Source organism: Pteropus medius, unplaced genomic scaffold, assembly GCF_902729225.1.
Source record: "Pteropus medius unplaced genomic scaffold, Ma_sr-lr_union100, whole genome shotgun sequence".
Lineage (NCBI taxonomy): Eukaryota > Metazoa > Chordata > Mammalia > Chiroptera > Pteropodidae > Pteropus > Pteropus medius.
This window is the reverse complement of record NW_024340696.1, coordinates 24,586,513-24,600,067: the sequence shown is the minus strand read 5'-3', so window position 1 is coordinate 24,600,067 and position 13,555 is coordinate 24,586,513. Positions and strand designations below refer to the sequence as shown.

Here is a 13,555-nt window from a genome sequence, read left to right as displayed (position 1 = left end):
AGTCTTACTCTATTTCGATACTCTCCCAAGTAATTCCTTTTTCCAATTTGTACACATTTGTGCTTTCCTTTCAAGTTCTCTATATGTACCTACCAACCACGGCTGAAAGGTGGCTACATAGTTTGGCTTTTCTCTTCTAGAATCATGTTTCTATTACCATTTGTTTAAACACTATATAATTCCGCTGTCGTTGAACATACGATTCACCATGACCCCCCGAGAAAGAGTATGCCACTAGCTAGCAGTGCATGCAGAGACTGACATCATCTACCCAGAGAGATGTGAGGGTATCTTTCCTGGTAGATGCTACTTACCTCTGTGTCCTGTGCTGTGGCCCTCTGCTCTGTCTTATGTTGGTCTTTGGTATTTGCGGGGCGTGCGGGGGCAGAGCTGCACATGTGGTCTAACTGCCTCATCACAGGACCTTACTGAACACTAAAGAGCATTTGACACCTCAGTAAGATAAAGACACATTTAGGACATTTAATATGACACACCTGGAATATTCTAAAATTTTGCAATTAGTCATATTTCCTAATAACTACCACTAAAGCTTAGGCAGTTACATACAAATGGTGCTGCCAGTTTGGAAGTTTAAATTTCAACTAAGAAATCTTATCACCAATTTCTCCATGTTTATCAGACAATTTTACCAGCTTTGGGGAGTTCCCCAGGGCAAACCACATAGCCAATACCCAGAAAGGTTACAAAGATCCAAAGGTAAGTTAAGGATAGGTGGGAAAGCTGTGAGGGGTCTGTAAAATAGCAAAGGTCGAACTGTAAGGGGATGGTCAGGCCTATGGCATGAGGACTGAGGCCAATGAATGAGGAATATTTACCATATTCTGCATTCATTGATATTCCAGAGGCTGGAAGTATAAAAATGACACAAACATGACACTCCGAAGGGAGGAGACAGATAAATTATGTTCTGAGGCCCTTATGCCAACCTTCTCTAAGCACTGTGTGTGGATGTGTTTGTCCTCTAGCAACCTTATAAACAATGTGTGACCCTTAACCCGCATTTGGCAAAGCCCCGAGTTCCCCAGCCAGGAAGTGGGCAGGCAGGGCAGTAACCCTGGCAGCTGGACCCTGGACACCACACTCTTGCCCACTAGGCTAGTGAGATAAGAGGGTTCCAGTTGAAGATGGTGACACAGGAGGATCCTGAACTCACCTCCTCCAAAGGACACACTGAATCTACAGCGACATACTGAACAATATCCTCTGGAAGAAACCCAAACACTAGAGGAATAACTCCTATACATTGAGCAAGAGAGAAAAAAACCCATGACGAAACAGAAGAGGCTGGGACAGCCACCCACAGTCAGGAAGGAACTCACAACTCCAAACTTCTCCCTGAGAAACGAAAGGTTTGGGCCCGACATCTGGCACCCCAGCTCCTAAAACCTGCGCCTGAGAGGTAAGTCCCCAAAACATCTCTCTTTGAAAGGCAATGTGTCCATGATAGTCACAAAGCTATAGTGAACTGGGAAACAGTTTTGTTTTTTCGCAGTCTGATCACATTTTTACTTTGAAAGGCCAAAACAAACTATAATATAGAAAATACTAATTGTTTTTTAAAGATTTTAGCAACTTTCAAATATACGATACAGTGTTATTGCCTATAGTCACCATGTTGTACATTACATCCCAGAACTTAATTATAACTGGAAATTTGTACTTTTTGACCACCTTCACCTATTTAACTCACTCAAGAAACAGTTCTTAGAGGGCTCACACAGACTCACCTGGCTACCCACCTGTGCCCAGCAGAGAGGCCGCCAAAGGAAAAGCTTCCAATCTTTCTGTGAAAGACATTTACTGGCTTATCTAAGAGGCAGCCTTCTAATTTAACATACATCTAGCGGCCTACTGAAATACTCTCCAAAGACCACCGAGGACAGTGGGGGCCATCTTTTCACTCCGCTTTGCTCCAGGTCGTCGGTATCTCCCAGAAAGGATCTCGTACACATGTATGGTACCCCAGCATTTGTGACTATGCTAGATTCCTTGACAGCCTGGCTCTTGTGGTTAGCGGGGCTTATGTTCACAGGGCTTCTGTTCTTGTGTTGATTGGGACAGTAGCAAACAAAAAAACAGTTCTTAAGGGCTATTACGCTAGAGCTCTGCGGAGGGAGCAAATGCCCATCTCCCAGTCTTTCCTTGAAAGAGGAATATTTGCATACTGTGAAAGATGTTGTCTCAGGGTCTGGTTTTCCATCAACCTGCATCTAGGTGCTGACTGAGATCCTCCTCTTTGGGACACTGACAGATTTGGGTACACTCTCAACTACTGGGAGCCACTAAGAATAAAGTAGGCTGCTTGGACAATCAAAAGGGTGTGAGAGACAACCAGGAGCTAGGGTGCTGTTGAAGAATAAGCTTCATCTCCTGTAGGAGGCCACTCCTTCAAGACTGGGAGGGGTTTTTTAATTAATGCATAGAAACCAACAGAGAGTCAAGGAAAATGAGGAAACAGGATTATTTCTCAAATGATAATAATAAAGATAAAACCTCAGAAAAAGCCCATAATAAAATGAAGATGTGTGCTTTACCTAAAAAAGAGTTCAAAGTAACATAAAAAAAATAAAAAAACCTCACCAAGCTTGAGAGACAAATGGATGAACAAAGTAAGAACTTCAACAAAGAGGAAAGGGGGTCAAGATAGTGGAGTAGGCAGACCCTGAGCTCACGTCTTCTCATGACACATCGAAACTACAACTATATATAGAGAGAGCAACTACCTCTGAGAACAACCTGAATGCTAACAGAAGAGTCTCTACACTGGAGGATAGAAAGAAAAAGCCACACTGAGAGTGTACAAGGGGTAACAGTACAGCATCCCATAACCAGCAGGGATATCACAACCTCAGGGAGACCCCGCTGAAGAGTGAGACATCTGAGACCCAGCCCAGGGGACTTGTACCAGGTAAAGGAATCTCCATAATATCTGGTTGCAAGAATCAGCAAGGCTTACATCCCATAGAGCTGAGGGGCTGTGGGAAACAGAATCCTTGCTTAAAGAGCCCATTGCACTAACTCACTTGCTGAGTCACAGCACAGAGACAACAGTTTGAAAGATGCCTGGATCACATGTGAAGGAGATATACTAATTTTAGAGAATGTGCCAGAGGATTTGTTCGAGCTATCTCCAGGAATGCAAGCACTGGAAGACCCCATTCTTTCTTTCTTCATTTTGTTTGCTTTCCTTCCACCCAGCTGGCCCCTGCTGGTGGACACCAGGTCTGATACTCTCCATTAACCTAACTATTCACCCCACCTGACAATCCCTTGAAGACTCACCCAAACCAACCACTCTCCAAAGCAGCACCCTTTCCCCCAGCACCCAGCAGACCTCAAAAGTGATACCCTGTCCCCCATAGATTCCAAGGGGCCTCCAAAGTGGCTCCTCAACCCCAGCACCCAGCAGGTGGCATTAAAGCAACCCCAAACGGGGTTGAGGGACCAGCCCCTGCACACCAACACACTTGCAACAGTAGAGGCCAGGCCTCAGCCACGCACACAGAGGCCCACACACCAACGTGTCAACAATAGTCACAGTCAAACCCTCATCAGCCTTGTCGAGGTTCTGCCCCACACACCAGCATGTTCACAGCCATCACAAATGAGCCTCACAGCCAGGGGCCAACCCAGCCCACCAGTGTGCTCATAGCAGTTAGAGCTGGGCCTTAGACGGCTGAGCCAGGAGCCAGCCCCATCCTACAAAGCAGCAATCCCCAACCTTTTTGGCACCAGGGACCAGTGCTGCTATGAGAATCTAGTGCCTGATGATCTGAGGTAGAGCTGAGGTGGTGATGCTAGCTCTAGGGAGCAGCTACAAATATAGATGAAGCTTTGCTTGCTCACCCCGCACTTACCTCTTGCTCTGTAGCCCGGTTCCTAAGAGGCCATAAAGGTTGGGGACCCCTGCTACAGAGCACTCACAACAGTCATGGCACAACTATGACTGTTGTGCATGTAGCCCACACAGAAGACACTCCTAAAATACATGGCCCTGGTAACCACGGAGGAATGTGCTACTGGGCCCCACAGGACAGCTTCTGCATAAGGCCACTCTTAATACTATGAGATGCAGCTGATTTAATACATAGAAACAGACACAGAATCTTAGGTAAAATGAGGAGATAAGAGAATTATGTTCCAAATGTTCTGGGTTTTGGTCTTGTCCTTTCTGAAACAGAGATAAGCAGTCTACCATACTAAAAATTCAAAGTAATGGTCATAAGGATGCTCACCAAACTCAGAACTATGGATAAACACAGTGAGAACTTTAACAAATAAATAGAAAATGTTTTAAACAACTCAATCGGAACTAAAAAATAAAATGAAACTACACCAGAGGAAATCAACAGCAGGTTAGATGATGCAGAACAGATCAGTGGCATGGAAGACAAGGTAGTGGAAATCACCCGATCAGTAAAAAGAAAAAAGAATTTTTAAAAATGAGAGTTTAAGGGACCTCTGGGACAACTTCAAGCATACTAATATTTACATTATAGGGGTCCCAGAAGGAGGAGAGAGAAAGGGATAGAAAACCTGTTTGAGGAAATAATGACAAAAACTTCCTTACCCTGGCAAAGGAAACAGACATCCAAGTCCAGGAAGCACAGAGAGTTCCAAACAAGATGAAGCCAACAAGACCCACACCAATACACATTGTAATTAAAATCTCAAAAGTTAAAGAGAAAGAGAACCTTAAAACCAGCAAGAGAAAAACAACTAGTAATGTACAGGGGAATGCTCCCAAGGCTATCAGTTGAATTTTCAGCAGAACTCTGCAGACCAGAAGACAATAGCTTGATATATTCAAAGCAGTGAAAAGGAGAAAACCTATTACCAAGAGTCCTCTATCCAGCAAGGTTAACATTCAGAATTGAAGTTTCCCAGACAAGCAAAAGTTGAGTTCATCACTGCTAAAAATGCATTACAAGAAACATTAAATGACTTCTTTAAGTGGAAGGGAAAAGGCCAAAACTAAAAATAAGAAAATATGTGAAAGAAAAATCTCACTGGTAAAGGCAAATGTATAGTAAAGGTAGTGGATCAAAAACATAAAACATGGAGTGGGATGGAGTAAAAATATAGTACTTTTAGAATGTATTTAAATTTAAGTGACCATCAACTTAAAATAAACTGCCATATACACAAGAAGTTATATATAAATCCCAGGATAACCACAAACCAAAAACCTATGATACACAAAAAATAAATGGAAAGGAATTCAAACATATCAGTAAAAAAAAGTAACCAAATCACAAAGGAAGAATAAAAAAGGAACAGAAAAACTACAAAAACAATCAGGAAACAATTAACAAAATGGCAATAAGCACATATCTATCAATAATTACTTTAAATATAAATGAACTAAATGCTTCATTCAAAAGACATAGGGTGGCCACATGGATTAAAAAAAAAAAAAGACTCATCTATAATGCTGCCTAGAAGAGACTTCAGATCTAAAGGAATACAAAGACTAAAAGTGGAGATACAGAAAAACATTCCTCATAAAAATGGAAACAAAGAAATGTGGAGTAGCAATACTTCTACTAGTAGCAGTCAGACAAAATAGACTTTAAAACAATAACTGTGACAAAAGAAAAAGAAGGACATTACATAATGATAAAGAGATCAAACTACCAAGAGGATATAACACTTGTAAACATCTATATACCTAACATAGGATCACATAATACATAAAGGAAATGTTAACAGATATAAAGAGACTGACAGTAATACAATAACAGTAGGGAACTTTAACACTTCACTTACATTAATGAATAGACCATCCATACAGATTATCATCAAGGTCATCTGTTCTAATTTGATATTTACAGTATGTTCCATTCGAAAACAGAATACACATTCTTTTCAAGGGTACATGGCACATTCTCCAGCATAGATCACATGTTAGACCACAAACCAAATCTCAATAAATTTAATAAGACTGAAATCATATGAAACATTTTTTCTGACCACAAAAGGTATGAAACTAGAAATCAACTACAAAAAGAAAACTGGAAAAAAACACAAACACCTGGGGGTTAAACGACATGCTACTAAACAATAAACAAGTTAATGAAGAATTCAAAGAGACAATAAAAAATACCTTGAGAAAAATGAAAATGTAAAAATCACGTTCTAAAATCTATCAACATAGCAAAAGCAGTTGTAAGAGAGACATAACAAGACAGGCTCACTTCAAGAAACAAGAAAAATCTCAAATAAACAATCTAACCTTGCACCTAAAGGAACTAGAAAAATAATAAACAATGCCCTAAGTGAGAAGGAAGGAAATAAAAACCAGAGTGAAAATAAATGAAACAGAGACTAAAACAAACAAAAGATCAATAGAACTAAGAGCTGGTTCTTTGAAAAAGTAAAAAAAATTGTTAAATCTTTAGCCAACTTTCAAGAATAAAAGGAGAAAGAACGCAAATTCAGAGTGTAAGAGAAGTTACAACCAACTCCACAGACATACAAAGCATCATAAGAGAATACTACGGTTATACTCCAACAAATAAGACAACTTAAAAAAAAACGAGTAAATTCTTAGAAACACAATATTTTATTACTCATTCAGAGAAAAACAAAATCTGAACAGACTGATTACTAGTCATAAAATTAAATCAGTAATCAAATTCCCAAAAAAGTCCAGAACCATACAGCTTCATAGGTGAATTCTACTAAAGATCCAGAGAATATTTAATTCCTATGCTTCTCAAACTATCCCAAAAAATAGAAAAGGAGGGAATACTTCCAAACTCATTTTATAAGGCCAGCTCAGATACCAAAACCAAAGACACTAAAAAAAAAAAAAAAAAATTACAGGCCAATATCCCTGATCAACATAGATGTAAAAATCCTCAACAAAATATTAGCAAACTGAATTCAACAATAGATTAAAAGGATCATACACCATGATCAAGAGAGATGCAAGAATGGTTCAATAAGCATACATCAACACAATACGCTACATCAACAAAACAAAGGATAGAAATCATATGATTATCTCAATAGATATAGAAAAAGCATTTGGCAAAATTCAACACTCTCTTATGATAAAAACTCTCATCAAAATGGGTATAGAGGGAATGTACTTCAACATAATAAAGGTCATATATGATAGGCCCATGGCTAACATCATTTTCAACGGTGAAAAGTTGAAAGCTTTTCCTCTAAGACCAGGAACAAGACAAGGATGCCCACTATTACCACTTCTATTCAACATAGCATTGGAAATCCTAGCCACAGCAATCAGACAAGAAATAAAAAGCATCCCAATCGGAAAGGAAGAAGTAAAACTCATTACATGCAGATGACATGATACTATAGACAGAAAATCATAAGGACTCCACCAAAAGCTATTAGATCTAATAAATGAATTCAGTAAAGTTGCAAGATACAGAAATCTGTCATTTCTGTACATCAATTATAGACAATCAGAAGAAGAAATTAAGAATAGAATCTCATTTTCAATTGCATCAAAAAGCATAAAGTATCTAGGAATAAATCTAAGAACAAAGAAGTGAAAGACCTTTACTCTGAAAACTAAGAAACTGAAGAAATTTAAGAAGATACAAATAAATGGAAAGATATATCTTTCTCATGGGTTGGAAGGATTAATATTGTTAAAATATCCTACTACTTAAAGCAATATACATATTCAATTCAATCCCTATTAAAATATCAGTGGTATTCACACAATTGGAACAACTAATCCTAAAATATATATCTCAAATATAAATCTCAAATAGCCCAAGAAATTTTGAGAAAGAATAAAATGGAACGTAGCATGCTTTCTATATCAAAATATACTATAAAGCTACAATAAGCAAAATAGTATGGTACTAGCATGAAAAACAGTTACATAGATCAATGAATAGAGAGCTCAGAAATAAATCCACTTATATAGTCAATCTATGACAAAGGAGGCAAGGATATACAATCGGATATCTCTCTTCAATAAGTGGTGTTGGGAAAACTAGACAAATATATGCAAAAAATTAAAATTAGACTACTTTCTTATACCACATACAAAAAAAAAGTGGATTGAAGACTTAACTGTAAGACCTTAAACCATAAAAGTCCTAGAGGAAAACATAAGCAGTAACTCTCTGACATCGCTCTTAACAATATCTTTTTGGATATGTCTCCTCAGGCAAGAGAAACAAAAGAAAAAGTAAACAAACTGCCTATATCAAACTATAAAGGTCTTGCACATAAAAAGAAATCAATAAAATGAAAAGACAACCTACTGATAGCCAACAGATATACGAAAAGATTCTCAACATCGCTAATCATCAGGGATATGCAATTCAGACCACAGTGAGATATCACCTCACAGCGGTCAGAATGGCTCTCATCAACAAATCAAGAAATAACCAGTGCTAGCGAAGATGTGGAGAAAAGAAAACCCTAGTACAGCCACTATGGGAAACACTACAGAGATTCCTCAAAAAATTAAAAATAGAACGGCCATACTACCCAGCAATTCTACTTCTGAGTTATTTATCCAAAGAAAGAAAACAAAAACACTAATTGGAAAGGATATATATCCCAATGTTCACTGCAGCATTACTGGTAACAGCCAAGACCTAGAAGCAACATAGATATCCATCGATAGATAAATGGATAAAAAAAGGTGTCGTATATAGACCTAGCAGATATTACACTAAGTGAAATAAGTCAGATGTAGAAAGACAAATACTGTATGATTTCACTTATATGCGGAATCTAAAGAAACAAAACAAATGAAGAAACAAAACAAAATAGAAACAGACAGATATCGAGAACAATCTGATAGCTGCCAAAGGAGAGGGGAGTGGGGGTATGGGAAAAACAAGTCTAATCTTATATGTGCAAAATGAGAGTAGACAAAAAAATGCATGTCTCCTTTCATTTGACATTTTGTCTGCGTTAAAAAAAAGAAATATTGAAGAAAATTTTAACAAATGCCCCCAAAAAATTATTTTTAAAGATAATAAACAGAAAACATAATTTCAGGAATAAACTATGAAAGCACATGGGACAAAGTGAGTGAATAGTCCCTGACAAGGGATGCTATTTTAGTCAAGGAGGTTAGAGAGGAGGTCTTTAAGGAAATAACATTTGAACTGATACTTAAAAATGGGGGAGCAAACTGGAGAGGGCAGGGCAGCTCTACACAGGTAAGGCCATTCGAGGTGCTGGTCAGGGAACAAATAGGATCAGACCCAATAATCACATGGAAAACTGACTTAAGAGGACATGAAGAAAAGCAGGAGGTGCAATTAAAGAGCAGATGGTCTTAGCACCTTTAAGGAATTTGGGATTGGGGCAACAAAAACCCACCATCGCAAAAATAATTCTGACCTACTACCTCAAACTATCATACTACCTATAAATGAACCACAAAAACATGCCAAGTAAAAGAAGCCAGACATGGATGACCACATACTATATGATTCCATTTATATGAAATGTCCAGAAAAAGCAAATCTATAAAAAACAGAACATAGATAAGAGGATGCCTGGTGTAGGGGGTGGGGGGATGGGGGAGGTGGAATTTGGACTTAACTAATTGGGTGATGAAATGTTCTAAAATTGCATTACAGAAATGGTTGCAAAATCCAGTGAATTTACAAAAAAATGAATTGCACACTTGAAATGGGTTAGCTTTATGTATGTAAATTATATCTCAATAAAGTTGTCAAAATAAACTCTGGTAGTGAAATAAAAATAAAGACCAATGAATCTCTGGATGCCCATCATCCAGGAATAGCCACCTGGAAAATTACAATGTCAAGTAGAAAAGGCAGGTGACAGGAAGCCATTGAGATTAAAGTGTTATCAGGTTCAGGCAAAGATGATGAGGACTATTTTGAGCAGCAGTTTTTGTTTCAGAGTTCACCTCTCTGGCACAGCTGTCCCTCTCCCTCGTACTGAGTCGGCCCCTGTAAATCAGACTATTGATACTGGGTCCTACTAATAATGCCCTGAATCCACTTCACAGGTTTCTCTCTACTCAGGAGCTCAGGGCCTCCTGCAGAGGCCTTACTACAGCAGCTAAGGCAGTCGGGAGAAAAGCAAGCAGCTGTCCTTTATCACTGGGTAGTCGACTAAGACGCTATCATTTTCTCTACCGTTCAAGAGAAAAATGTCTTGGTGGACATTTATGGGAATTATTAATGCCAAATAACCTTAGGAATTGTAAACAAACTACTTTAAAGGTAGTATGTGATTTAGAAAGTGATTTATATTTAGTTGGCAATGAAAATATAACACTGTTCTCTCATGTCAAAATATTAAAGGCTTTAGTATCAAAGAGCTTCCAGCCATTTTAAAGAGGGAGTCAAACGGAGGTTAACCTAAAAACAAGGTCAGCATCATAACACAACCCTCCTTGTAAATTATATAAATGTCTAACCATTATACTGTATACCTGAAACTGATATAAAATTAAAAATAAATAAAATTGTTTGAAAAGAAAAAAATAATCCAAGCTCTGTGCCTGGCATAGTAAATGCTCAGTAAATGCTAACTAGTAAAAACAAAACAAATACATAATAACCCTAAATTCTAGAAGAAATGATAGAAGTTAACACAGATAACTCCCCGGGACATTCAGGGGGTTGGCCCTGTAATTGTCCTTTTCTAGAACGCCGAGTTCCCTGCAATTTGTCCCCAGAATTTGCACGTACCTGATGACTCCAGGAACAAGGGAAACTCTCCAGCTCTGCCACTGCTTGGGTCTTGTTCAGAGAGTAAAACTCCTTCTAATTCATCCAGGACTGTTAACTGTGAATGCGTATTGGGAGGGAGGATAACTGGGAGGGGCTTCAGTGACTGTTAACACCTGAACCTCTGAGTTGGTTTTGCTATTTCCTAGTAAATAGCAAGGCTGTGCCGGCTAACATGTGGGTGAAGTGGGTTTCGGGCTTACTTGGCAAGGGAGAGAATGGTCGAAGTAGGGAGGTAGGTTCCAGGAAGGCAGGATTCCAGAAGAGAAATTAGAGAACAGACATCACAGGTGGAGTTTGTCTCACTCCCGTTCTTGGCGTCTCAGCCCAGGAGCTCTGTTGCGTGGCCTCATGTGTCACACAGGAGTTTACCCTCAACAATCTCATAATGTCAGAGCTTCAGCTGAGAGCAACAATCAAGGTGGTGGAAATAGAGATTTTGCAGCCTGAACCAGTCCAAACTGATGAAGGAAGACACACAGGGACCAGAACTAATTCACATACGTATTAGCCACCTTACATACACGTTGTTCCAAGCACTAATGTTTTTATTTTAATCTCAGAAGCTTGTATACCTTTTAGAAAAATAGCTTTTACTAAAAAAAATTTTTTTAATTGTTACAAAAATGAATGCTGCTGATAACTTTTGAACTGTGTGGTTTATATGTACATAGAAGTTGCTAAAATAGTACAGAGAGAACCCATATGCTCTTCACCCAGATTTCCCTAATGTTAACATCTCCTGTAGCATAGTATAATTATCAAACCCGGAAGCTATCACTGATATAGTACTATTAACTAACCTACACACCTTATTTAAACTTAGTCAGTTTTCCCACTAAATGTCTTTTTCTGCCGAGTTCTACATTGTATCCAGTTGTCATATCCCCTTAGTCTACTTCAGTCTGTGACAGTTTTTCCTTGCCTTTCAATGACCTTGACACCTTTAAAGATGACTGACCAGTTACTTTGTAGAATGTCCCTTATTTTTAGCTTTTCTGTTTTCTTATAACTAGAATGAAGTTATGCATTTTTGGCAAGAATATCCCCAATGTGTCTACGGCCATGCCACCCTGAACAAGCCCAATCCCATCTGATTTCGGAAGCTAAGCAGGGTTGGGCCTGGTTAGTACTTGGATGGAGACCACCTAGGAAGACCTACTGTTCTGTAGGCATAAAAAAGAAAAAAAAAAGAAAGAAAGAAAGAAAGAAAAGAATATCCCCAATGTGATGTTGTGCCCTTCTTCGTGCATATCAGAAGGCCTGTGGTGTAGATATATGTCTTATTCCTGGTGACATTAATTTGGATCACTTGGTTAAAGTGGTATCTGCCTGATTTCTCCACTGTAAAGTTACTATTTTTCCCTCTTGAAGATTACCTTATAATGATAATTATATTTTGCCTAAATTAATATACATATTTAAATGCCACCTTTTAGAAAAGTATCTGAGACAAATTATAATACAAGATATATACAATTAAGGTGGCGTGTCCTATCTCAACAAACAGTCCTTACCTGTTTCCTAAGCCTAAAAAAGTTCATTTTTCTTCTTAATCCATTTCCTGTTTTCTCTGAGAATACTCAGGTATAGCATTTACCCCAAGATAACTCGCAGATTACAGTCCCAAACTTACCCCCAAAGTTTGTCACGAAATATCTCACTTTTATTATTATTTTCTCATCACTCTAGTGTATCGATAGTCTTTGGGAACAAATGACATTACTCTATTTATAGCATTCTATTTTTAGTAGTGGTGCTTTCATTTACAAAATAGTTAATTCTTGATCACTGAAAATGTCAAATCCTAGAAAACCATAGCATTCCTACGCATGATGTTAGATCACTCTAGAACATTTAGTGGAAGATTCATTTGATGAATCTGATTTATGTATGCATCTGTTATATTAGAATTAGAGACAAGATCTGTTTAGGAAAAACTCCAAGAACAGTTTTTATATTTTATCTTCACATTAGAAACCAGTCAGATTTGCTTCAGCCTCAGTTTATGTAAAATTAAATTAACACTGACAGTGAGTTGCACTTTTTTTTCTAAATGAGAAAATGGGTTAAATCAAGTCATCTTCTGGTTCTACCAATTCCAATTTCTAAATATTCCTTGGCTGCATCTACTTCTCTCCAGCCTCACCATGTCTCATAATTTGTCTCCCAGACACCGAGTCTTGCTCCTCTCAAATTCTATCTACTCACTTACTCCACAATGAGCTTTAAATAGCAAATAAGACCAGGTCATCTCCAGCTTTGAGTCTTAAGTGGCTTCCCACTGCCCTGAGGCAGAGATGATCTATGCAGCAAGCCTGGAGTGAGCCCTCTGGATAAACTGGTGATAAAATGATCCCCTGCGTAGCTGAACAAGTTAATCTCCCAGCCGCAAATCAGAATCAACTGGGGAGCTTGTTAACAATATAAATCCACAGATCTTGCCCACTCAGAGGAGGAACCTGGGATCTGCACTGGAACAAGCTTCCGAGGTTATTCAGATTTGGAGGGTAGCTGAGGAGCCACTGATTAGACACACCAACATGATATTAGTTTTGGCGGGGTAGTGGAGAGAATTTCCAAATTTCTGTAGTGCTGTTGCAATCTTGCCACAATTATCAAATGTACCTAAATTGATTTTAAATTACATTAAATTTAAAAATCAGCTGAATGAGAAGAACTGGCATTTTCTTATTCCTGTTGAATTTGCACATATTATGAGAATATTATAATTTTTAAGAAAGGTGTTAATTTTATTTCCTAACACTCATTAAACTTAACTCTCTAGTGAGGTGGATATAATCCTTTTGGAA

At 38.3% G+C, this 13,555-nt stretch overlaps 1 pseudogene; it reads left to right on the top strand.

Annotated features, from left to right (window-relative positions):
- The first annotated feature begins 11,797 nt into the window (after nt 1–11,797).
- On the top strand, nt 11,798–11,917 carry LOC120610372 (uncharacterized; annotated as a pseudogene).
- The last annotated feature ends 1,638 nt before the right edge of the window (nt 11,918–13,555 follow it).